At 43.9% G+C, this 22,438-nt stretch overlaps 1 protein-coding gene and 2 long non-coding RNA genes across 6 annotated transcripts in view; 2 read left to right on the top strand and 1 right to left on the bottom strand.

Moving 5' to 3' along the window:
* KCNIP1 (potassium voltage-gated channel interacting protein 1) overlaps positions 1–22,438 on the bottom strand; it is a 379,587-nt gene that overhangs the window by 47,988 nt on the left and 309,161 nt on the right. Inside the window, exon 2 of one of the 4 annotated variants that reach the window (XM_003900504.4) lies at positions 15,551–15,712. The exons of the other annotated variants lie outside the window; for them this stretch is intronic. The gene's annotated coding sequence lies outside the window, so the exon portion shown is untranslated. The remainder of the gene's footprint in view (positions 1–15,550; positions 15,713–22,438) is intronic. 4 annotated transcript variants of the gene reach the window in all.
* The window catches only part of LOC110740383, a 90,311-nt gene that overhangs the window by 58,545 nt on the left and 9,328 nt on the right, over positions 1–22,438 (top strand). The gene's annotated exons all lie outside the window — the stretch shown is intronic.
* LOC116274989 lies at positions 3,762–5,089 on the top strand. Its single transcript, XR_004183894.1, has 2 exons — positions 3,762–4,079; positions 4,409–5,089. It is a non-coding gene; the product is annotated as an uncharacterized LOC116274989 (long non-coding RNA).

Below are 22,438 nucleotides of genomic sequence, written 5' to 3'. Positions count from 1 at the left end.
GTATGTTCTGGGAGCATCATAAACTTTGATAATGTAAAAATGAGAATATGATAAACAGATTAAGTAGATAGAGAGAAGAATAGGAGAAGGATATTTCCAAGAAGGTGAGCAACAGACATTGTTTCAAATCAACATGTAAGTAATTAAAGATTGTGTGTCATTTAAAGTGTAACTATCTGCAGAAGAACTAAAAATAGCCAACCAAATATGGAGGTAGAAAGAGGAGAGAGAGAAAGAGAGAGAGGTTTGTGGCTCAGGTTGTAGAGGAGCACATTTACTGGGAGATGTCAGGTCCTTGTGTGGCCAATGACCAGGGATGAAGGAGGGAAACTCCCGCTAGTGAGAGGCCAAGGCTGTTACTTCTCATCCTCCTTGGAATTACAGAGAGAAGTTGACCTAAGCCTTTACATTCACTAGCATCCCAGATCAATAGGTCTATCCATATCTGAACTTTTGTATTTTATTTGATATCATATTGTGGCAAATGAAGAAACATTTCCAAAGACCTACGTATTATTTTCCTAAGACTGTCATAATACATTACGATAAACTGGAGGCTGAAATTGGAGTGATGCTGCCACAAGCCAAAGAACACTGGAGCTACCAAAAGCTGGAAGAGGCAAGGAGGAATCCTTCCCTAGAGACTTTAGACTCTAGGGGAGTTTGTCAAGAACTTGATTTCAAACTGGTAGCCTCCTGAACTATGTGAGAATAAATGTCTGTTGTTTTAAGCCACCCAGTTTGTAGTAATTTGTTCTGGCAGTCCTCAGAAATTAATACAACTGTCATTCTCATTTCTTTATTTTATAAATGAGGAAAGGGAAAGCTGGGGAGAGAAAGAGATTTGTCCAACCTCACACAACTGGTAAATGGCACAACCAGAATTGCAACCTAGCTCTTTTGATTCTCAGCCCAATATCTGTATACTGTTCCTAAATTATCCCTAAAAAATTGGCCAGGCATGGTGGCTCATGCCTGTAATCCCAGCACTTTGGGAGGCCTTGGCAGCTGGATTACCTGAGCTCTGGAGTTCAAGACCACCCTGGGCAACATAGTGAAACCCTGTCTCTACTAACACACACACACACGCACACACACACACACACGAACACACTAGCTGGGGTGTGCACCTATAGTCCCAGCTACTTGGGAGGCTGAGGGAGGAGAATCACTTGAGTCTGGAAGGCGGAGTTTGCAATGAGCTGATATCATGCCACTGCACTCCAGCTTGGGTGATAGAGTGAGATTTAGTCTCAAAGAAAAAAAAAAAAAACACCCTAAAAAATAAAATAGGAATAAGATCAAGGGCCTAAGGAAGACTACAGATGGGTTCTTTGGAGATGTTCCACTGCTCTCCTTAGAATGATGGCATCACATAAGTCCTGGTGTATCTACTAGGAGGTGGTATTCTCTCTTTGGTACTCAAATTGTGAACAGAGTCTCCCATATCAAATACACATTAAAAATGGCATTTTGGACCATATGGTAAGGGCTCTAGCATAAGAGCCTATGTGTGGTAAAGACTTAATGGCAGACTACGGATCCCATCTGGAACTGGATTAGTTGCTGAGGTACTTGGTGTACAGAACAGAGGGTGAAATTTTAGAGACAAATACCTCCACCTTGCTATTGCTGCATTTTTGGAAATTTTATTTAACTTCTCTAAATCTGTCTTCTTCCTTATATAAAAGGAATCATGATATTTAACTTCAGCATTATTTAAAATGTTTTCCTTAGAGCATTATTTTGAGGTTTGTATTAACTCATGTATATGAAAGCACTTAGCACTGTACCTGGCACATTGTAGGTGTTGAATAAATGCTAATTCCCTTCTTTTTCTTCACCTAGAGTTTCTGGAAATAGTTCTCAACATATGTTCTCTACCTTTCACCTTAAATCCCTTTATTGCTATAACATTAGATGAATGATTGATATCCTTTGTGGTAATAAAACAAAAACTGCAATCATGAGAAGTTAAAGCAGGGGAAGGAAGATGGATACTTATGATATGCAAAGGAAGAGCAGGGGAATATTTCTACTGCAACTTTAGCCTTATAAGAAAGTAGGAAGCTTGGCCAGGCGTGGTGGCTCATGCCTGTAATCCCAGCACTTTGGGAGTCCGAGGCGGGTAGATCACGAGGTCAGGAGATCGAGATCATCTTGGCTAACACAGTGAAACCCTGTCTCTACTAAAAATACAAAAAATTAGCTGGGCCTAGTGGCAGCTGCCTGTAGTCCCAGCTACTCAGGAGGCTGAGGCAGGAGAATGGCGGGAACCTGGGAGGCAGAGTTGGCAGTGAGCTGAGACCACGCCACTGCACTCCAGCCTGGGCGACAGAGCGAGACTCTGGAAAGGAAAAGAAGGAAGAGAAAAGAAAGAAAGAGAGAGAGAGAGAGAGAGAGGAGAGAGAGAGAGAAAGAAAGGAAGGAAGGAAGGAAGGAAGGAAGGAAGGAAGGAAGGAAGGAAGGAAATAGGAAGCTGTTGCATTAATGTGCAATCTTAGGGGTAACTGCTCTGAAGCTCTGAGCAGGAATGGAACATGTTCTTTTGAAATCCGGTGGAGAACAGGGGCTCTGCTCAGTTGGTATTAACTGGCAGGTTGAGTTTGGATCTTCAGAAAAGCACATCTAAGGGACCAAGGGCTGGAGCAGACAGAACTTGTCAGATTTCAAGTGACTTTTAAGAAAGAAAAAGTTTTCTGAATGTGCTTCAGCTTTCAAAATCTCAGGGCAGCAGCGCCTTAGGGTCATAGAGTCACTAAATTTTAGCTAAAGCTAAAACACATCCTTACATACAGGGCTAACATGCTGAACAGTAAAGTGGAGCTGTTCTGGTTGAAGCAGAGCTGAGGGACTCACAGTCTGGCTGCCCATCTCAACCCACAAAACTGAATTCAAAGAAACCTTTGGATCACTCTAGAATTCCGAGGAACAGAGATCTAAAGTCATCATAAGGAAACCAAGACCCAGAATTTTTTAAAAAATAACTTGACCAACATTAAACCGAGACAGATTACAGATAGGAAGTGGATTTCCTGACTCTTACTCCAGGGCTTACCTCATCTCACACTTCAGTTTCTGGTCTTCCCACTTTCAGCTGGTATTTTAGCTAGTCCTTTGTCTACAAATGCATTTCATTATTATGTACGGTTTTGTCACGTGGTGCCCCTTGGAAGAAAAATTCTGTCTACACCATGCAGTGGTGGAAGAACATACATTGAATACACATTATACATACTTTGAATATACACTACTGGAGTTTGATCTTGTTTTATGAGCCCAATTAATTGCTCATGAAATTTGGAGTCTTTCCTGGAGCCTAATTTTATGTGACAAAAATCATCTAGACAAACTGTGTTCTATTTGGAACAGTATCTCATAAGAAGGAAAAATAAAACTCTTTGTTTCTTGAGCTCCTTCACCGTTGGAAACCAAATCACTTTCTAATCCTAAACAATCGGGTTAACCTGGATTTATAACCCCATTCTCACTAAGAAAGGGAGCTGAAGTCAGAGCTGAGGAGGTGGCTTTGGAATAAGGGTTCTTATAAGGGTTGAGGAAAGAAACCGACATTTATTAAATGTGTTCTAATTGTCAGACACTGTGATTAGCATTTTACAAGGTTTTTACCTCCATATAATCTCCTAAACTTCTTTTAAAAAGTTCATCAACATAATGGCTTTTAAAAGTCATTGGCTTCCATCACAATATACATAGTCACTAGACAGCTTCAGAGAGAATTGTGATGTGTTGTGCTGGCCTCACCCATAGCTAATAATCCATCAAGACTCACATGCTCATAGGGCCGGAGCAGGAGACCCTAAGTCCCTGACTCCCGCACTCCCCTGGCGCGCCACATTTCAGCACGACGGACAGCGCAGCACTGGGGCTCGACGGGGGAGGCGGGGACCAATACCACGCTGTTTCAGCCCGGCTTTTTCAAATCTCTCGGGTCTCCGCCCTCATTTCTGTGCATTTTCGAAACGACTCTCACAGCAACCGAAGCCCGAAAAAAGCATTCACAGAAAACGGGGAAGCTCCAGGGTTCGCTTACCGTCTGACAAGTCAATCAGCCCGAGGTAGTGCAAAAGTTTCAGGGAGGAGCACACGACCACCACTATTCCCAGTGTCTGGAGTCCTTCGGACTCGCCCTCTGCCCACATCCTCACAGCACCCTGGCGCACCGGCAAGCGCTAGGCGGTCATGCAAAGCCGGAAAACCAGGCTTCCAAGCCTCCCTTCCCGCTGTTCTCCTAAAGTGCTCGGTTTCTTTTCCACCAGTCTCCCTTCCTCTTTCTCCCTCCCTCCCTTCCTTCCACTCCTCCCCCTCCCTCCACCTCTCTCCTCCTCCTAGCTGGTAATCTCTATGTTTCATAGTAATATTTGCTTTTATTTCCTCTTTTCCCAAGGCAATTTCTCCAACGGTTTAACCAGTCCCTAATCTGCTAGCTGACTGTAACCATCACGGCAACGTCTCACGGCATATTCTCTTGGCAGCTCAGAGGAAACGTGTGTCAGTGTAGACCATTTCAAAGACATACAGAAAGAGCCCCACTGCTTTAGATCACAGATAGATGGAGAGATGAAAGATACTTTTTCAAAGGGACAACAATTTGCCAGTGAAAAACCTGACGAGCTGATCTGGAACATATGTGGTCCCTGCTTTGACACAGTGAACTGTCCCTGGAAACTGTACCACCAGGAAAGCTATGGTAAACTGGAGTGCGTCTACAATTATATTTGTCTTTGGGGAGGTTTTATATTAGTATCAGAAATTATTAGATGGGTAGTCAGGCTGGCTAAGTCATCACTGGGCAGCACTGAGTGAGCAAATGTTCTGGAAATGAAAGAAAGAATGAGGAAGAAACAGAGTGGTGCTGTCGGCATGCCCTAAACTTTTGGGCTCTATGGGGGAACTTTCCCTTCTTCCTACACTGGATTGTCAGCAGTGAGCCTGGGGGAAAGGTGCTTGACGTGGGGAAAAGGGAAGATTGCACTCTCAGAGTCACAGAGACCTGTCCTTGGGCAAGTTCCTGGATCTCCGTGAGGCCGTTTCCTCTTCTTAAATAAACTTACCACAAATAAGATAACTTGTGTAAAGTGTGGAAACAAAGTAGGCACTTCACAAATGCTGGTGTCAGATTTTGAGAATACATTATATTGGCAACACTGTGGAGCAAAGACACTCTTTTGAATCATTGGCAGGAAGGTAAATTCATAAATCAATTGTATATATCCGTTTATTCAGAAATTCCACTTGTAAGGATACCTACATATGTGCACAAATATATATGTACACAGATATTCATTGCATCATTCGTTTATAACAGTAAAAGACTGAAAGAACTTACATGCTCATCAGTGAGAAAACTGGTTCCATAAATTATAGTGCATACATAAAAGGAGTACCATATAAGCCATTAAAAATAATATGGCACATCCATGTATCTTTGCCTGGAAAGATACTAAAAAAATACTATTAAATGAAAAAAAAAAACCTAAGTTGTTTAGTAGCACTATTACCAATGTTAATGTTACTATTTTAATATTGGAAAGGAACACACACACACACACTGTCGTATCCATAAAATATTTCCAAAAGAATACACTAATAGTTGAGCATTTTAGTTGCCTCTGGAGAGAACTGAGGAACTGCGTTCAGAGGGTGGCTGTTGCTGAAATTTTCTCCTATGCATGTGCGTAATGGATTCAAAACAACAATAACTAAATGTGAATGCTGGCCTCTCCTCCCCTTCCTTCTTTGGGAAAAGGGAGACATAGTCTACATATTGGATTGAGACTCGGGAAAATCTTGTCTTCCCTGCTCTGTCTCTCTCAGCTCTGTTCTTTGTGTCAATCTTCATTCTCATTGGTGTGTAGGCAGTGATGCCCTGGGGTCAGCCTGCTGCAGCTTGTGAAAGCTAATTGTTAAATTTTCAGGAAATCAGCAAGGCAGTTGTTAAATCTTTGTTAGCTTGAAATCAGCCATGGTAGGGTGTTGCCACCACAGAAATTAGCAAATGCTACAAATCAGTGTTTCTTCACCCTTCCCACTGTCTGAATTACCAGGATGCCACACTACCATTCCAGATCCCATCTGCCCCGAAGAAAACCTGAGAAATTCACCTGCCCAGAGGTTTTCCTGACTTACTTTGTTTCCTCTCCTCTGGACCCCTAGCAAGTGTAATAATTTTTGGCATTCACATATCCAGATATGCGGAACTAAATTAGAAGCAGGAAGATTTCTATGTTTCTGATAAGTCAATACTTTGTTCTCTGGGCTTCTCTTAGCTGTATCTCTTCTAGGTTTCTACTTACTCCTTCCCCTCTCCCTACTGCTTTCTTTACAACAACTCTCTGCCTTATAAAACTCATGCTGTTCTTGATCTTCCCTCCTGTGTATTCTCCCTTTTTGCAAGCTCATGCATAAGCTAGGCAGAAGCTCTCCTCTCAGCCATTTTCCTGGGCTCTCATCCCAAATTTTCATCTATTGCCCTTTTGTACTGCATACAAAACATTCCCAGTGAGGTCCCATCAACAGGTAATACTAAGCATCTGTTAGCTATAAGGTCAGGTGCCAGGAATTAGACTTAATGCCTTACTGCTTTCTGGTATTTCTGGGAAAGAATGATACAAGAAGGAGGAATAGTGGTTCCCACTTTCTGCTTTGCTGTTACTGCGTAAAGACTTAAATTCTTCCAAGAATTCTCACTTCACAGACAATTCCCCTTCTGATTGTCTCCCAGTCTTGAACTTTAGGAGCACCTGTGTCTCAGGTGAGCCACCTCGGTGGCAACCAGAAAGACTTACCTACTATTTCCTAGAAATGGTGAGGTGCCAATTCTTATTCCCAATAATGTCAGAAGGAAATCCAGGTCTCATAGTAGTGGGTGTCTGAGTAACAACCCAAAGTCTACCTGCCTCCAAAGTCTGTGCTGTCCTCATATGTCCCAAGCTGAGTCTGTGATTTGGCATTTGTGAAAGATACATGAATTGTTTATTAGAAAACCTGCCTTCTCAGAGCTTGCAGTGAGCCAAGATCCCGCCACTGCACTCCAGCCTGGGTGACAGAGCGAGACTCCATGTCAAAAAAAAAAAAAAAAAAAAAAAGAAAGAAAAGAAAACTTGCATTCTTCTCACATCCCAATTCCATCAGAGCCACAAGGTTTCTGCACGAATCTCTCTACATGTAACCAGCTTTGAAATCTTTATTGACGTTCCATCCTTCATTTGATGGGAAATGTTTGCCCTAATTGGAGCACTCATGGAATCTACTTCACAAATTGCTTTTTACTATTTCCATATAGAGTGTAAGGTGAATATGTTTGTATTGGAGATGTAAGCCTGCACAGATTTTGATATTTCTCTTACTAAATTTGTCCCAAATTACTACTTTTTTTTTGGCCAAGAATCTTCACGTTGTTGGTCCTCTTCAATTCCTTATCGATACTGACGGGTATTTTTTTTTCCCCTCAGGTCCATTTGCCTTAAAGAAACAAAGGTTTGATGATTTGTGAAAAGGTTTCTCTGGGTGAGGATGATGTGTGTTAGGGGTGCGGGGCATGGGATTGGGGAGGATTAGCTGACCTCATGGACCAGATACCTGACTTTTGATCCAGACATCATAAAAGACTGGATTCCAATTTAGGTCCTTGCATCTTGACAAATGAATACTGGCCGTGGTCTGCAAGGTCTCCCAGGGGTCTTGGAAACCAAGATGGTCACACTCACAAATGCCAAGTTTTTGACAAACAATTTTAGCTCTGGGTTTGAATTTTAGCTCTACCACTTACTAGGTGTGTGACCACTATAAGTCATTCAAGCTTTTGGAGCCAGTTTCCTTACCTGGGGATAATATTAATATCCATAGCACAGAGTTGTTACAATAACAAAATGAGATGATGCCATAAACTGCTCAGCACAGTCCCTGATACCCAGTGAATGGCAGTGTGGCACAGACGTCCAGACCATACTCTCTGGGTTAGAAGCCTATATTGACTGTTAACTCTGCCTTCTACTTAGCTCTCTGACTATGGTGAGTTACTTAACTTCCCTGGGCCTAAGTTTTCTCACCTCTAAAACAGAGATATTCACAGTGTGTACTTCATAGAGTTGTGAGATTAAGATGAATTAGTAATTATGTGTAGAAAGAATAATGATATTAGTATAATTATTACTATTATTATTAACCATAAGCTCGAGGCAATAATGATCAGCTGGGCCCTACGGACAAGTCGCATATTGAGTAGGTACAGTCTGGAGATCTGGATCTGGGGAGAGGAAGGAGTATTATTTCAGGTAGGGGAATCAGACTTCCTCTGGAAATTGCTGGGTGCATGAACTTCAATTCTCCAGCCACAAATCTTTCTTCCAGGTAAATGTTTTCAGCTGAGTATGATTTGTTTTTGCTTAAACTTCACTTGAGTATCAGCCTCTAGCAGTCACAAAATCAAATGCAATTTTAGCTAGCTACTTCTGCTGCTCTCAGCTTGCTTGTTGCTGTGTAACCTGAAGTAAATGGAGAGGCCCTGTGGTGCAATGTCCCACAAGATTGGAGCAGTTCACTTAGTTATCTGAAAACACATGTGCAGTACGACATCCATGTGCCCTTGACTCAACAGGGCTTGCTGCGGCCACAGGGGCTTTCTGACTGGTTCGCCTCGTAAGGTACTGTCTAAACCTCATTTGGACAAACTAATTTGATAGGGGCCTCATTTTCCAGAATGTTCTGCTGCAGTTGGTATTAAAATAATGCCAATAATTGCACTTGAAGTTTTCTTTTCTTTAAAAGGTGCAAAAGAGATGAAAGAACTCCTCAGAGCACCATCTCAGAGCTCCTGATTCTATCAGAAAGCAATTATTTAACCGCAAGATGGTTATGGTTCAGAGAGAAAATCATTACCATTCCCATCACTGACCAAAATGGGAAAATGATTCGTGTGTTCTTTATCTTAGCCTTTATCTTGGTGCCCTTTTGTAGGCACAGGATGGGTTTGTTTAAATTATATAAAGATAACAATTGCACAATAATAATGATATCTCTCTTTCTCCCTCCCTCCCACCTGTAATCTTTTCCTTTCCTTTCCTTTCCTTTCCTTTCCTTTCCTTTCCTTTCCTTTCCTCTCCTTTCCTTTCCTCCCTTCCTTCCCTCCCTTCCTCCCCCTTCTCTCCCTCCCTCCGCCTCCCTGGCTCCCTCCCTCCTTTCTTCCTCCCTTCCTTCTTTCCTCTTCCTCCCTCCTTTCCTCTCTCTTTTCTTAGATATTCACAGTCCACCCAAACTCTTGCACCTGTAGGACACTGCAGATAGATAAAAAGTCTTACCTATTAGGAAGTTCACAAAGTCTGAAATGTCTTTAGAATTTTCAATTTGCAAAGTTTTGTTTAATCTTTTACATCTATTTGCATGTTGCAGTTTCTCAATAAATATTTGTTGAAAAAATACTATGCCACTCTCCATAATCAACTTTTGAATTAGGATACAGCATTATTTCTGTTTTACAGGTAAGAAAATGGGGGCAAAGAGAGGGAAGCTAAATGTCATCAGGATTTTCCATGGAGCGGGCACTGTGCTGGGCTCTGCACAGTTTTCTCCTTTATCTTAATTATTATAACCACTAATGATATTTTTAGTGGTGTCAACTTACATAGCAATTTTATTTTATTTTAGAGACGGGGTGTTGCTCTGTTGCCAGGCTGGAGTGCAGTGGCGTGATCTCAGCTCACTGCAACCTCCGCCTCCTGAGTTCAAGTGATTGCCCTGTCTCAGCCTCCTGAGTAGCTGGGACTACAGGTGTGCGTCACCATGCCCAGCTAATATTTTTATATTTTTTAGTAGAGACGGGGTTTCACCATGTTGGCCTGGATGGTCTCGAACTCCTGACCTCGTGACCCACCCGCCTTGGCCTCCCAAAGTGCCAGGATTACAGGTGTGAACCACTGCACCCGGCCGTATATATACATATATATTGAGACAGGGTCTCACTCTGTTGCCCAGGCTGGAGTTCAATGGTGTAATCATGGTTCACTGCAGCCTCAGCACCCTGGGCTCAAGTGATCCCCCCACCTCGCCTCCCAAGTAGTTGGAACTAGAGGCACAGGCAGCAAGCCCAGCTAATTAAAAAAATTCTAGACATAGAGGTCTCACTATATTGCCCAGGCTGGTCTAGAACTCCTGGGCTCAAGCGATCCTCCTGCCTCAGCTCCCAAAGTGTTGGGATTACAGGTGGAAGCCACTGTACCCAGCCCAGAGCAATTTTAGACAGATGCTGAAAGGTTAAAAAAAAAAAAAAAAAAACCCTCAGCGCATCTAGCTCTCAGGCCTTCTTTCAGAATCTATCATTGGGAAGAGGTGTCATGCTTTAAGCAGCACCTTGTGGAATCCAGCAGGGCTGGCTCTCTATCCCCAGGGTCTCTGTCCCTCAGGAGTTAATTCTCCAAGTCAGGTCTGCTTATTTGATTTTATTGTCAGCTCTGTGGAGACTGGGGAGGAAGGAGGGAAGACAGCTGGAGAGAAGCTTCCTGGTTTTCCCCTGGCATTTTAGAAACCCTCGGAACAATCACTCCAAGCGTTCTGGGAGATCAATTTTGGGAGGATCTTGAACCCTGCCTCCAGGATTCCGTGTCCTTTGGGATAAATTTCAGAACCTACTCTCCCAAAATTTCAGCCTGCAGGGTCCATTCTTCATTCTCCATCTCATCAACATCCCATACTAGGGTTCCAAGCTGACAGGTGGAGATGTAGGTCTCTGCTTAAAACAGGCTAGAGAATGGGGGTCGATGCCTCCCAGCAGGGAGGAATAATGAGAACATTCATTAATGACTGCACCATGTTCCTGTGGATTGTCAGCACCAGTCATTTTTTGCCTTGAACAAAATGTAACTGTTGTCAATGGAAAGCCATTTGCAAATAAAACCAGTGAGTAATGATATTTAGATATTCATTGACATGTTTCAATTTTTACCTTCTTTGTCTAGAAAGGATCAGAATTTCAACAGAAATTCCAATTCAATACACACATTTATAATCAAACCTGTGGATGTAACTTAACTGTTAAATATTTCCCTCCCTCCCTCCCCCCCTCCCTCCCTCCCTCCCTTCCTTCTTTCCTTCCTTTCTTCCTTCCTTCCTTCCTTCCTCATTGCTTTCTTCTTGGGAATAAATTGCCAGGTATGCTGCTAAATCCCCTACAATGCCCAGAACAGCCCCCATCACAGTGAAATATCTGTCCCAAGATGTCAGTGGTGCAGAGGTGGGGACAACCCGCTTTAGCGTTTATCCTAGGAATAGAACTGCTGTGTCACAGGATGTATGCACCTTTTACTAAGTATTGCCAAATGGTTTCCCAAAGTTGTTTTACTAATTTACCCCCAACCTAGCAGTATGTGTAAGAGCTCTCATTCACCATCCCCACATCGCCATTTTACAGATTAAAAACCTGAGGCTTTGAAGGGTATGGAGTAACTTGGATAAGGGTATAGAGTGACAAGGACATTAACAAAGCTTTGAGAGTGACATAGATGTTATATCTCCCCGCAAGGACACAGCCAAGGAAGATAAATTCAGTCCTTCCATATAAGAGATATTTACAAAATCTTAATTACATACCAGGAACTATACTTTACACATATCTTCTCAAATCTTCCCCCAACTGTACAAGATAGTTTCAGAGCCCACTTAATAGCATGGGCTTTGAAGCCAGCCAGAACAGACGTTAGGTCCCAGAGTGGTAATTCACTAGCCCTGTGCCTCAGGAAACTTACTTGAGCTTGCTGAGTTTCAAGTTTCCTCATCTGTGAAACAGGAACCATGGTAGACCTACGTCACTGTATTGTTGTGATAGAGATAACGCGATAGGCCATCCATAAATATTAGCTGTCATGGTCATCAGCATCACCACTCTCACTTAAGAGATTGGGAATAGAGCCTCAGAGTTTAAATTGCAAAAGGTCACAGCTAGTAAGTGGTAGAACTAGAATTTGAACTCGGGTCTGTCTGACTCCAAAGTTCATCTCACTTTAACTGTGTCAAGTTGTGTACCCAAGAGGGGAGGACTCCTAGCCCCATCCCACCAGTTTAGACTAATCGGGGTTGGGTGGGGACAGCACGTATGAATCACTAAAACTCGGAATTCATCAAACACTTTTAAATAACACATTTTCATGGTATCATGAATATTTAGTAACTCAACTAAGTAAAACAAATGTTGTCAAGATATCAGTTGCCTGGGGACCTGCTATAATAGATAGTCTGGGATGATCTGTAATTAGAATGTGGACTGCATGAAAATGGCGATTCCACAGATTCTGAAAACAACCTCTTCTCTTACAAATTATAAATATCCCCTTTGCCATATTATTACTATCCATCTGCTTCACCCTTGAAGACAAACCAACTAAAACCTATTGCCCAGGCAAAGATCACAGATTTTGAATTAGTGGTGTCAGAATGAACAATGCTTGCCTTCCTACACCCTGTTTGCAATCAAATCCTCCAATTTCTCCTCTATTTTCTGCCCCCCTCCCTCCTGGGAAGACATTTGTCTTCAGAGGCTGGCAATGAGGCATTTGCCATTAGACACACTATGACATATTTTAAATATGCTCCAAGAAGCCGAGGCTAAATTACACTGGTGAGTTATTAAAAACAGCTCTCAGTGCTATTATTATTTATTGCATTTGCAACTCTCAGCAGCAGCTGATTACACTGCTTAATCTTATATTTTTTTAAAATTCCCCGCCCTGAAATTAATTCTCCCCACAATGAATAAGCAAGGTCAGCCACACTGAGCATCCTTTGGAAGCATTTGGATTCTGGGAAGGAATTTGATGGACAGCCCTGGAGCAGAACCTCAGTTTCTCCAGGGGAGGAAGTCCTTCACTTGAAATATGGACACCTCTTTTCTGAACCCCTTAGAGAGGGAGTTCTCCAAATCACAGGTCTCACCACGCCAGTCCCTTCCATGCTGTCTCTGCAGCTGCCGTATGTTGCTGTCATTGAAAGACCTCTGTGATCTGGCCCCTGCCTCCCTCCCCAGCCTCATCTCTCATAGCCCCATGTCCTCATCCAGGACTCAGTCCTCGAAGTGACTTGTGTTTTGTTTCCAGTGCCAGGCTCTGCCCTCTGAGCCTTTGCATATGCTGGTCCTCTCGCCTGAAGTCCTGCCTCCACCCTTATTTTCTTGGCCAATACCCTTTCCTTCCAGAAGCAGCTTAGGGAATATCTCCTTAGTGAAGCTTCCAGTGAGGAATAGAAGGATTTCTTCACCACATCCATAAAACCGCACTCCTCCATCTATTGTAGCACTCAGCACACTGTATTGTCACTGTGTATTTGTGTCTCTTTTTTGTTATATTGTGAACTGCTTGAGAGCAACTGTAGTTTACTGTCTAAGCTTTACTGTCGAAGCTCCCAGCGTAGGCCCAGCACAAAGAAAGTGCTTTGAGAATTAAGAGATGAAAAATAGAAGTAGTGTAGTAGTGCAGGAAGAGCCAAAGCTCTTGAATGAGGCATTTGTTCATTCACTCATTCATTTATTCAGCAAATATTTATTAAGCATCTATTATGAGCCAGGCTCTGTGCTAAGCACTAGGGACACAATGATTAAAAATAAATGGTTCTTATGCTAATGGCGTAATGGGGGAGACAGACATAACTCAAATAATAGCATAAGTGTATCATATAGGCCATGATTAGTGCCATAAAGAAAAAATACTCAGGGCCATGACAGCATAAAGATAAGGCCCAACCCAGGCTGGAGTTTGTATAGCGAGTTTCATCAGGGCTGCCCTCCTTGAGGAAGTGATGCTTTAGCTAAGAGCTGAAGGAGGAATAGCCATTAACTAGGTGGGAGGTAGGGCAAGAACATTTAAAGCAAAAGAGACAGCAAGTGTAAAGGTTCTGAGGGCTGTGGGGGCCTAAGTGCTGAAGAGGTGTGTAGGAATGAACCAAAGGTCAGTACAAGGACCGGGGAATAGGCGAGGGTGGAGGTGGTGTGCGACAGATCAGGTTGGGAGACACCCAGGGGCCAGGCCATGCAGAATATTGTAGACTGTGTTAAGGATTTGTCTAGCCTGGCCACAGTGGGTTTTAAGCAAAGGAACAACAGTTTGAGTGTGTATGTGTGTGTGTTTTAAACCATCTGCAATACAGAGAACAGAATGGGGGACAAGGTACACAGAGATTGTGGGGTATGAACTTCCAGACTGCCTCAGAAGACAGTGTCAAGGCGGTGTTAATGCCCAAAGGACCACAGGGAGGTGGGGAGACTTCCAGAGGTCCTCAGGGAGATACCTGGACCATGTGTCAGGTTCACAGGCCTGCTCCAGATGTCCTCTTCTTTTTTGAATTTTTTTAATTTTTTGAGACAGAGTCTCACTCTGTCGCCCGGGCTGGAGTGCAATGGCGTGATCTCAGCTCACTGCAACCTCCACCTCCCAGGCTCAAGAGATTCTCCTGCCTCAGCTTCCCCAGTAGCTGGGATTACAGGTGTGCTGCATTTTTGTATTTTAGTAGAGAAGGGGTTTCACCATGTTGCCCAGGGTGGTCTCGAACTCCTGAGCTCAGGCGATCCACCACTTTGGCCTCCCAAAGTGCTGGGATTACAGGCATGAGCCACCATGCCTGGCCCAGGATGTTCTTTCCCAAAGCAGAAGCTCCTGCTGGGGGAGTCTCAGCCTTACCTGGGTTAACCAAACTGGTGCAGGGAGAAGGGGCTCTGCTTTAGAGCAGAGCCCCCAGGGAAACTGAGCTCAGGCCAATTCTATAATTTACAGTTTATGCCTCTAGGGGAGTGAGGTCAGAGAACTGAACCCTTACCTGTAAGCTCTTGCTCTAACTTCTAAGTCCTTGGAAGGGTTAGGTCAGCCCATCCTAGGCTTAATTTGCTACCTTAGGAAGAATCAGACCATGGGAGGTCATCTACTTCATCGTTCAATTTCGTCCAACAATTCATTCATCCATCTCTCCCTTCGTCCATCTGCCCATCCATCCATCCATCCATGCATTCATCCAACAAATATTCACTGAGAAAATATAAGAACCTGGCCTTTTGATCCTCAATATAGTATGTGTTCTGTGCTGGCCCACATCTGCCCAATTTGACTTAGTGTTTGTCGGCTATAGGTAAGGGATGAAGTCTGGCCCAGACTCTGTCAAAAAATTTTGTTCTTTCAGTTCTCTGGTTGCTGAATTGGAGCCCCAGGCAAACCCTGCATTCTTCTCTCCTGATTTAATTGGTCCATTATTTTAAACTTTTGTAGATAAGGGAATAAAAAAGCCAGTGGAATATTGTATTCATCACATTGAAATTAATATGCTTCATTACCACAAAGACAAGGAGTATGGTTGTAATATTTTCTCAAAACTTTTAATTGAACAGAGCATGGGAGGGGGAAAAGTGAAAATGAAAACCACCAAGCTCGGATGTTGTTTTTCACTTTCTCAAAATGTGTGCTGTTTGTGATCCACTCATCTCATTAGTGTTAATTATGACCTAAAATAAAATGGCATTTAACACTGTGCTGAGACTTTAATTAAAGCCAAACCTTCATACCCAGGAACTCTCCGAAGTCCAAGATAGTTACTCTAAAATGGTATAAGCTTCTGCTGAGCCAGCGGTATCCACACACTCACTCCATCCCCTGCTGCTGGAAGCCCGATACTTCAATCCATCCACCATCCATCCATCCTTTCAACAAATTAATTTAAGGTAGTTCTGGGGAAAGAAAATGAATATTTATTAAATATCACTCTATTACTTTAAATGCATTCTTTGTAACCTAATGTAGCACCAAGGACCTAGGAATATTCAAGTAAGGATAGTGAGTAGTAGTGTATGCATTATCTCATTTAATCTTCAAAAGAGTCTCATGAAGTAAGGACAAATTGTTCTATCTATTTTACAAGAGGTGAAACTGAGGTCCAGAGAGGTTTGAAACCTTGCCCTAAATCATATTCATGGCATGTTTTCCTGCTTTACACTGCTGAGCTAGAAAGAGTAATCTGAATTATCTAAATGTATTCATTCGTTCATTCATTCATTCATTCATTCATTCATTCGAGATCGCCCACTATGTGTCAGATCTATGCTAGGGGCTAGAGAGACCCCAGTCCCTTTATTCACACGTTCAGTGAAGCGGGCCAACAATTGGTAGAGATGACAAGACTGTGATGAGAAAGAGAAGCAGGAGGGCTGTGGGGCTAGGATGCAGGGACAACCAGCCCAGCCTGGGAATCCAGGAAGGGTTCCCCAAGAAGGTAAGACTAGTGGAACAATTTTATCCATAATTCCTACAGAAGGACCCACCCAGAGGGTGGCCTAGTGATTCTTTCAGAGATTATGGCAACCCCAAAACCAGCTTCCCAGAAGCAAGCATGGTGCAGGGCCCATCCAGCCAGACTGCAGATAGCCTGCGCCTGGGAACCACCTCCAGAAAGCATGCTAATGACTGACCCCAGTCATCTGGGCTTCCTGGCATCAGAATCTGTGGATAATACTGAAACATTAGTGTCTCAAACAGATTAGGCACTAGTAAGGAGTGGCACACCTCTCCTCCCACATCATGGGTTCCCAACTCTTGTCTGGTTTCTGAGTTCTGGAACCTGAGCCAACCATGACAGCTGCACTGGGTTCCTCCCCTGTATGCCAATCTCTTTATTTGAAGGAAAAGTAAATGCAAGAGAGCAGTTACTGATCTGGTCAATAATTCAGAGATTTCTAGGGCTGACATGGTGCTGGAACAACCAACCTGCTCATCGACAGGGGAGGAGGCTGTGGCCCAGACCAGGCAAGCCACCTGTCTCGTGTCATACAGCAGAACCAGCCCAGGACTCCTGACTCTAGTCTGGTGGTAATTCCTTTGTCCTAGCAGGGACCAGTGGAGAACCTTTTAGGAAAGGTCGGGATGCTGAAGAAAATGATTCTTGCCCATAGATTAGCTTCCTGTTTACCAAACTTTGCCTCCCCTCCTTACCTGCCCTCCCTGGCCAGGAGCCTGGCTGCACAGCTACTCTTTCTGCCTGTGACTTGCGCATCAGCTCAATACTTAACCTCTTAGAGAGTTCTCCTTTCAAGCTTCATCCTCAGGGAAAAGGGACGCAGTTTCAAGGAAAAGTGCATATTGCATTTCTGCAGCCTCACATCTACTACCTGTGATTTCCCGTAGGGATAAAACCTGTGAATCAGTGGCCAGTGTGATCCTTGGATAATCCCTCAGTCACTGTGATTGGTTTGGGGATGGACATGTGAGCCCATCGGAGCCAATGAGATTCTGTGAAATGTTGAAGTTCAGTTACATGAGCCAATAAATTCCCTTTTGTTTAAGTGATTCTGGGTTGGGTTTCCTGGTACTTGTAACCTAAAGAGTCCTGAATGACGAAGTAATAAAAACAGTAACTCGAGTAATATTAATTGGCTGCTTATCTGGGCTAGGTACTGTGTCAAGTTCTTCCATTTGTGAACTTATTTGGCATTCCCAGCAACTTTATGGGATATTCAATATTGTTGTCCTTACATTGTGCCTAGTGAGGTTAAAATAACTCAGACTGCTGCCAGCATGTAAATGACGAAGCTGGGCTTTGAACCTGAGCAGCCTGGCTCTAGAGCCCATGTTCTCAAACACAATGCAGTACTGCCCCTCGGCACATACTCTTTTTCAGCTAGAGCCCCAGGAAGCTTCTCTTCCATTTGCTGGTCTGGTAGAGACACAGTTCCCAACTCAGTCAAATTCTCAAGAAGGACTAGATGAATTTCATTAGGTCTCCATGGAGAAGGCAGTTTGCTTGTGGAAATTCATCCTTCCCAGGGACCTGTCTACCACACTATGCCTGAACTTCTATCATTAGATATGTGTATCTTTGGATTGCTAATAGTAATTACGGTTATAATAATGACAGTTTTTACTTTTTTTTTTGAGACAGAGTTTCACTCTTGTTGCCCAGGCCGGAGAGCAATGGCACGATCTCGGCTCACCACAACCTCTGCCTCCTGGGTTCAAGCGATTCTCCTGCCTCAGCCTCCTGAGTAGCAGGGATTACAGGCACCTGTCACCACACCCAGCTTATTTTGTGTTTTTAATAGAGACGAGGTTTCTCCGTGTTGGTCAGCCAGGTCTTGAACTCCTGAACTCATGATCCACCTGCCTTGGCCTCCCGAAGTGCTGGGATTACAGGCGTGAGCCACCGCGCCCGGCTGACGGTTTTCACTTTTTAACATACCTGTTTCTTACCAGGCCTTTCTTTGAGCACTTTGTATATATTGTCTCATTTACTTCGTAGAGAAGAGGAAAATGAGGCCAACTATCATGTTGGAAGTCATAGAACAATGATGTATTCACTTCCTCAGAGTCTGCTGAAGGACACACCCTGGCTTCTGGCCTCTTGGGCCTGCAGTCTCCTGGAGGGAGAAGTGGGCAGGGGCTCAGTGAGCAGACCACCTGAGGATGGCCAAATGGAATCGCTGCTGCAACCACAGATGCTGGGCCAGAGAGGCGAATCAGGTCCCTTGGTCTGGCAGAGATCAAGAGTGAAAGCACAGATTTCTTAAGAGCCAGCAACTAGCAAAAAGTCCAGATGAAAGTACCCCAAAATGTTAATGCTGGATTTCTTTGCCGTTTGGGTTATTTGAGATACTTATTTTCAGTCTTTCATATCTTTGCTATATTTTATGCAATGAGCTGACTTACCCTTATAATTATAAAGAAAACAAAACAAAACAAAATGACAGCCCATTATGAAAATTATAGTAGGAACCAGTAATAAAAGGAATCAGGCATTCTTGGAGGTTCCTTGGAGTGGCTCCAGGGCCAGGGCAGGAGATGCTCAAAGTGAGCCTAAGCATCTTTTGCTGCCAACAGTGAAGAAGTGCGCGCGCGCACACACACACACACACACGCAAACACACACAAAACCCAAACCCCTCAATGATAGGGACATAGGAGCCAACTGCAAGATCTCCCAGTAGCCAAAGGTGGAATAATTTGAGCAACAAAAGAAGTAAAATATGATTGGATTATAACCCAAAGTGTCAACATAAATATCCTTGAGCTCATATTAATATAAACAAATCTCTTATGCAGAATAATTCCCAATAATTCATGAAGATGGTTCACTCTCAGAGAGGGTCTATAACTTTCACTCCTTCAGTGTGAGTTGCACACAGTGACTTCCTTCCAAAGAGCCAAGAGAGGAAGGGAGAAAAATGATTTCACAGCAGAGAAATCTGACAAACACGACCTTAGCCAGGTGATCGAGGTCACCATCAGCAGTGGTAGGTTGTGTTGATAGCATGCACTCTTCAAATGATGTGATGTGAATGACACTTTACCTCTGTGCTCTTCCTTCCCAAACCCCAGTGCAATCATCAGAAAAGCTTCAGATAAGACCCAGTTGAGGGACATTCTACAGACATCTGCCCAATATCTCCTTAACATTGTCAAGGTCACCAAAACAGGGTCGCCTAAGAAACGGTCACAGCCAAGAGGAGTCTAAGGAGACACGCCTACTAAATGGAATGTGGGATCCTGAACTAGAAAAAGAACTTCAAGTAAAAACTCAGGAAGTCTGAGTTAAGTATAGACTTGAGTAAATAATAACATTGCAACATTGGTCCATTAGTGGTGACACTGGTTAACCTAAGCTGTTACCAACGGGGGTTGCCGGGTGTGCAGGATTTGGGAACTCTTTTACTATCTTTGAAGTTTTTCTGTAACTATAATTTAAAACTATTCTAAAATGAAAAGTTTGTTCTGAAAAGCTAGATAGGAACAGAGCATGGCAGGAGAAACAGGCATATTACAAAGGCTTGGGATGATCTCTCAGGTCAGCCGAAAAAATGGTTTAACTCCCAGTGACTCTTTGACTTTTTTCCCAGAAGAAAATCTAGATTTCTGTAAATAAATCTGTCTGCTGGACTGGAAGGGGACAAGGTTATTGGACCTAACTGGCCTTCCCCAAATCCCACAGGGGCCTCATGGCAGTTAGATTCATTAATTCAGCATTTTCTAATGATTAACACTGATCAATAAGCCACTGGGTCTGTTCTTTAAATCAATTGCCCCATTAATGAGAATGAAAGCACCATTTTATTACCCAAGCCCTGGCCCTTTTGCAGAAAAGGCTTCTGGGGGTTCGGGCTTCCATTCCCCGTGCTGTGTATTAGGTTAGTTACTCTCCCACTCAGGTCTTCCAAGCCTGATGCCTGTGACTTGGAACAAAATGAGCTGAAGGGAAAGACTTCTAGAAAAATGGGTTAGAGGCTTTCACCGAGTGAGACACTCAGTTAGTTCAGGAGTCAACTAAATTTTACCAAGGATCTTCTGAGTGCTCGGGCTGCTGCTCAAATGCTACCTCTGTAGAAAGACCTCCCTTTACCACCTTGTCTAAAATATCAATTCCCCCACGCTCTCTTGCCCCTGCTTTAGTTTTCTTTGAAGTGTTTATCACTACTAGATGTTATATTTAACTGTTTGTTTGTCTTTTTGCTTTGCTCCCCACTAAACTGAAAACCTCTTGAGGACAGGGCGCCTTGTCTGCCTTGTTCACCCCCAAAATATAGCCAATAGTAGATCTCAATAAATAGTTTTGAATAAAAGAATGCAGAGGGCCGGGCGTGGTGGCTCATGCCTGTAATCCTAGCACTTTGGAAGGCCGAGGTGGGTGGATTACCTGAGCTCAGGAGTTCGAGACCAGCCTGGTCAACACAGTGAAACCCTGTCTTTACTAAATACTCAGGGTACAGAAATGAATGGGACTCAGACTCTACCCTCCCAGATCTTATAGTGCGGTGGGGAGATGAGCACTTTAACAAGGCGGAATTATAATGCAGAGAGGGAAATGCTAGGGAGGGGGCCAGTGAGAATTGAAGAGGGTAACTGAGCCTGTTTTGGGAGGTTAGGAAAACCTTCCTAGGAGAAGGGATATCTAAGATGACCTGCAGGTAGAGCAGACATGTGCCGGAAGAAAAGAAGAGAAACAGAGCTGTTCAGGCACAGAGTGCAGGATGTGCAAGAGTGGATGGGGATGCAGGAACAGAAGCCCATTTGTCGGCATGGCCAGAACAGAGTGTAGGGGGAGTCACAGGATGAAGCTGGAGACATGGGCAGGGCAGATCACAAGGCCTTGGCAGTGTCTGGCTAACACTGAGGATGGGCTCCAGGAGGTAGTGGGGACCTGTGGGAGAAAGTGGCATGGTCAAATTTGTCTTAGAAATATGACTTTGTTTGGAGTGTGTGGACAGGATTGGAGGAGAGTACAGACAGGGTTGAAGGAGGGTGTAGATAGGATTGGAGGAGAGTATAGAAAGGGTGGTGGAAGGGAGTGTACACAGGGCTGGAGGAGGTGGCAGGAGTGAAGGCACAGGCCAGCTGGGAGCAGTGCAGAGATCCGTGAGACACGATGGTAAAGCTGCTGGGCCATGGTAGATGGGAAGGAGAAGAGAGAGATGTAGGTGCAGACTCTCAGAGGGCAGGATAAACAGGATTTGATTGATTAGGGGTGGAGGGGAGGAAATGTCAAGGTTGACTCCCAGGCCTCTGGTTTGGGGACCAGGATGTAGGTGGGGTCCCCTGAGTGGGGATCACTGAGGCAGAACAGACTGTAAGATGACCTAAGGGTGAATTTAGTTATATTTCTCAGGCAAGGTGCCTTTGATGAGAAATCCAGAACATTCTCTTTCTGTTCTTCTAACTCTGGCAGTACCCAAACTCCTTGTCTTCTGTAGGAGAAACCCTGGATTTGGGCTAAAATCCCCCTTGGCTGGCCTGGTGTAGCTGCTGGGGGAGAGGCAGCTGGGTGGAGACGAAGCCCAGGCACCCTCCTTTCTCCTGCTGAAACCCAGCATGCACCAGCTTCAGCACAGTGGGAGAGCAGCCTCCGTCCATGGGACTCCGGCAAGTCCAAGTTGGAATAAGCAAGTGTGGGATGATTTAAAGGCTGGGACTTTAAAGTCAAATACCCCAGAATTTCAGTCTGGCTCAGATATTTAGCAACTGTGTGACCATGGACAAGTTATTCTGAGACTCAGGTCTCAGTCTGCCAAATGGAGCTGACATATTCCCTCGGGAGTCGTTGAGAGGATCAGAACCAACACCTGAGCCAGGATGATCTGAAATACCACATAGTGCTTCTTTCCCCGGTGTCTTCTTCCCTATCCCCTATTCCTGGTTCAAGAAGTGGTGAGATGGCCTCTCCCAGGTGTCCTCAGGGTGGCTTTTAGGCAAATGCCAAGAAAAAGAGAAGAGCAGCCATGAGCCCAGTTTTTGAGTTTTAAGGAAGACTTTGCAACTCCCATTCTTGGCTTTCCAAAGCCCAGTCCTTGAAATGCTCAAGCAATAAGTTGGATGCCTTAACCAATAGATCTTGAAGAATATGTGAGGGTGTGTGGGATAGGTTTTTCTCCAGGGAGTAGAGGAAGATTCTCTGGGCTGGAGGGAAAGGAGGATAG

The sequence above is a fragment of the Papio anubis genome, chromosome 5 (assembly GCF_008728515.1).
Source record: "Papio anubis isolate 15944 chromosome 5, Panubis1.0, whole genome shotgun sequence".
Classification (NCBI taxonomy): domain Eukaryota; kingdom Metazoa; phylum Chordata; class Mammalia; order Primates; family Cercopithecidae; genus Papio; species Papio anubis.
The sequence above is the reverse complement of the archived record's forward strand: the minus strand, read 5'-3'. Positions and strand labels throughout refer to the sequence as shown.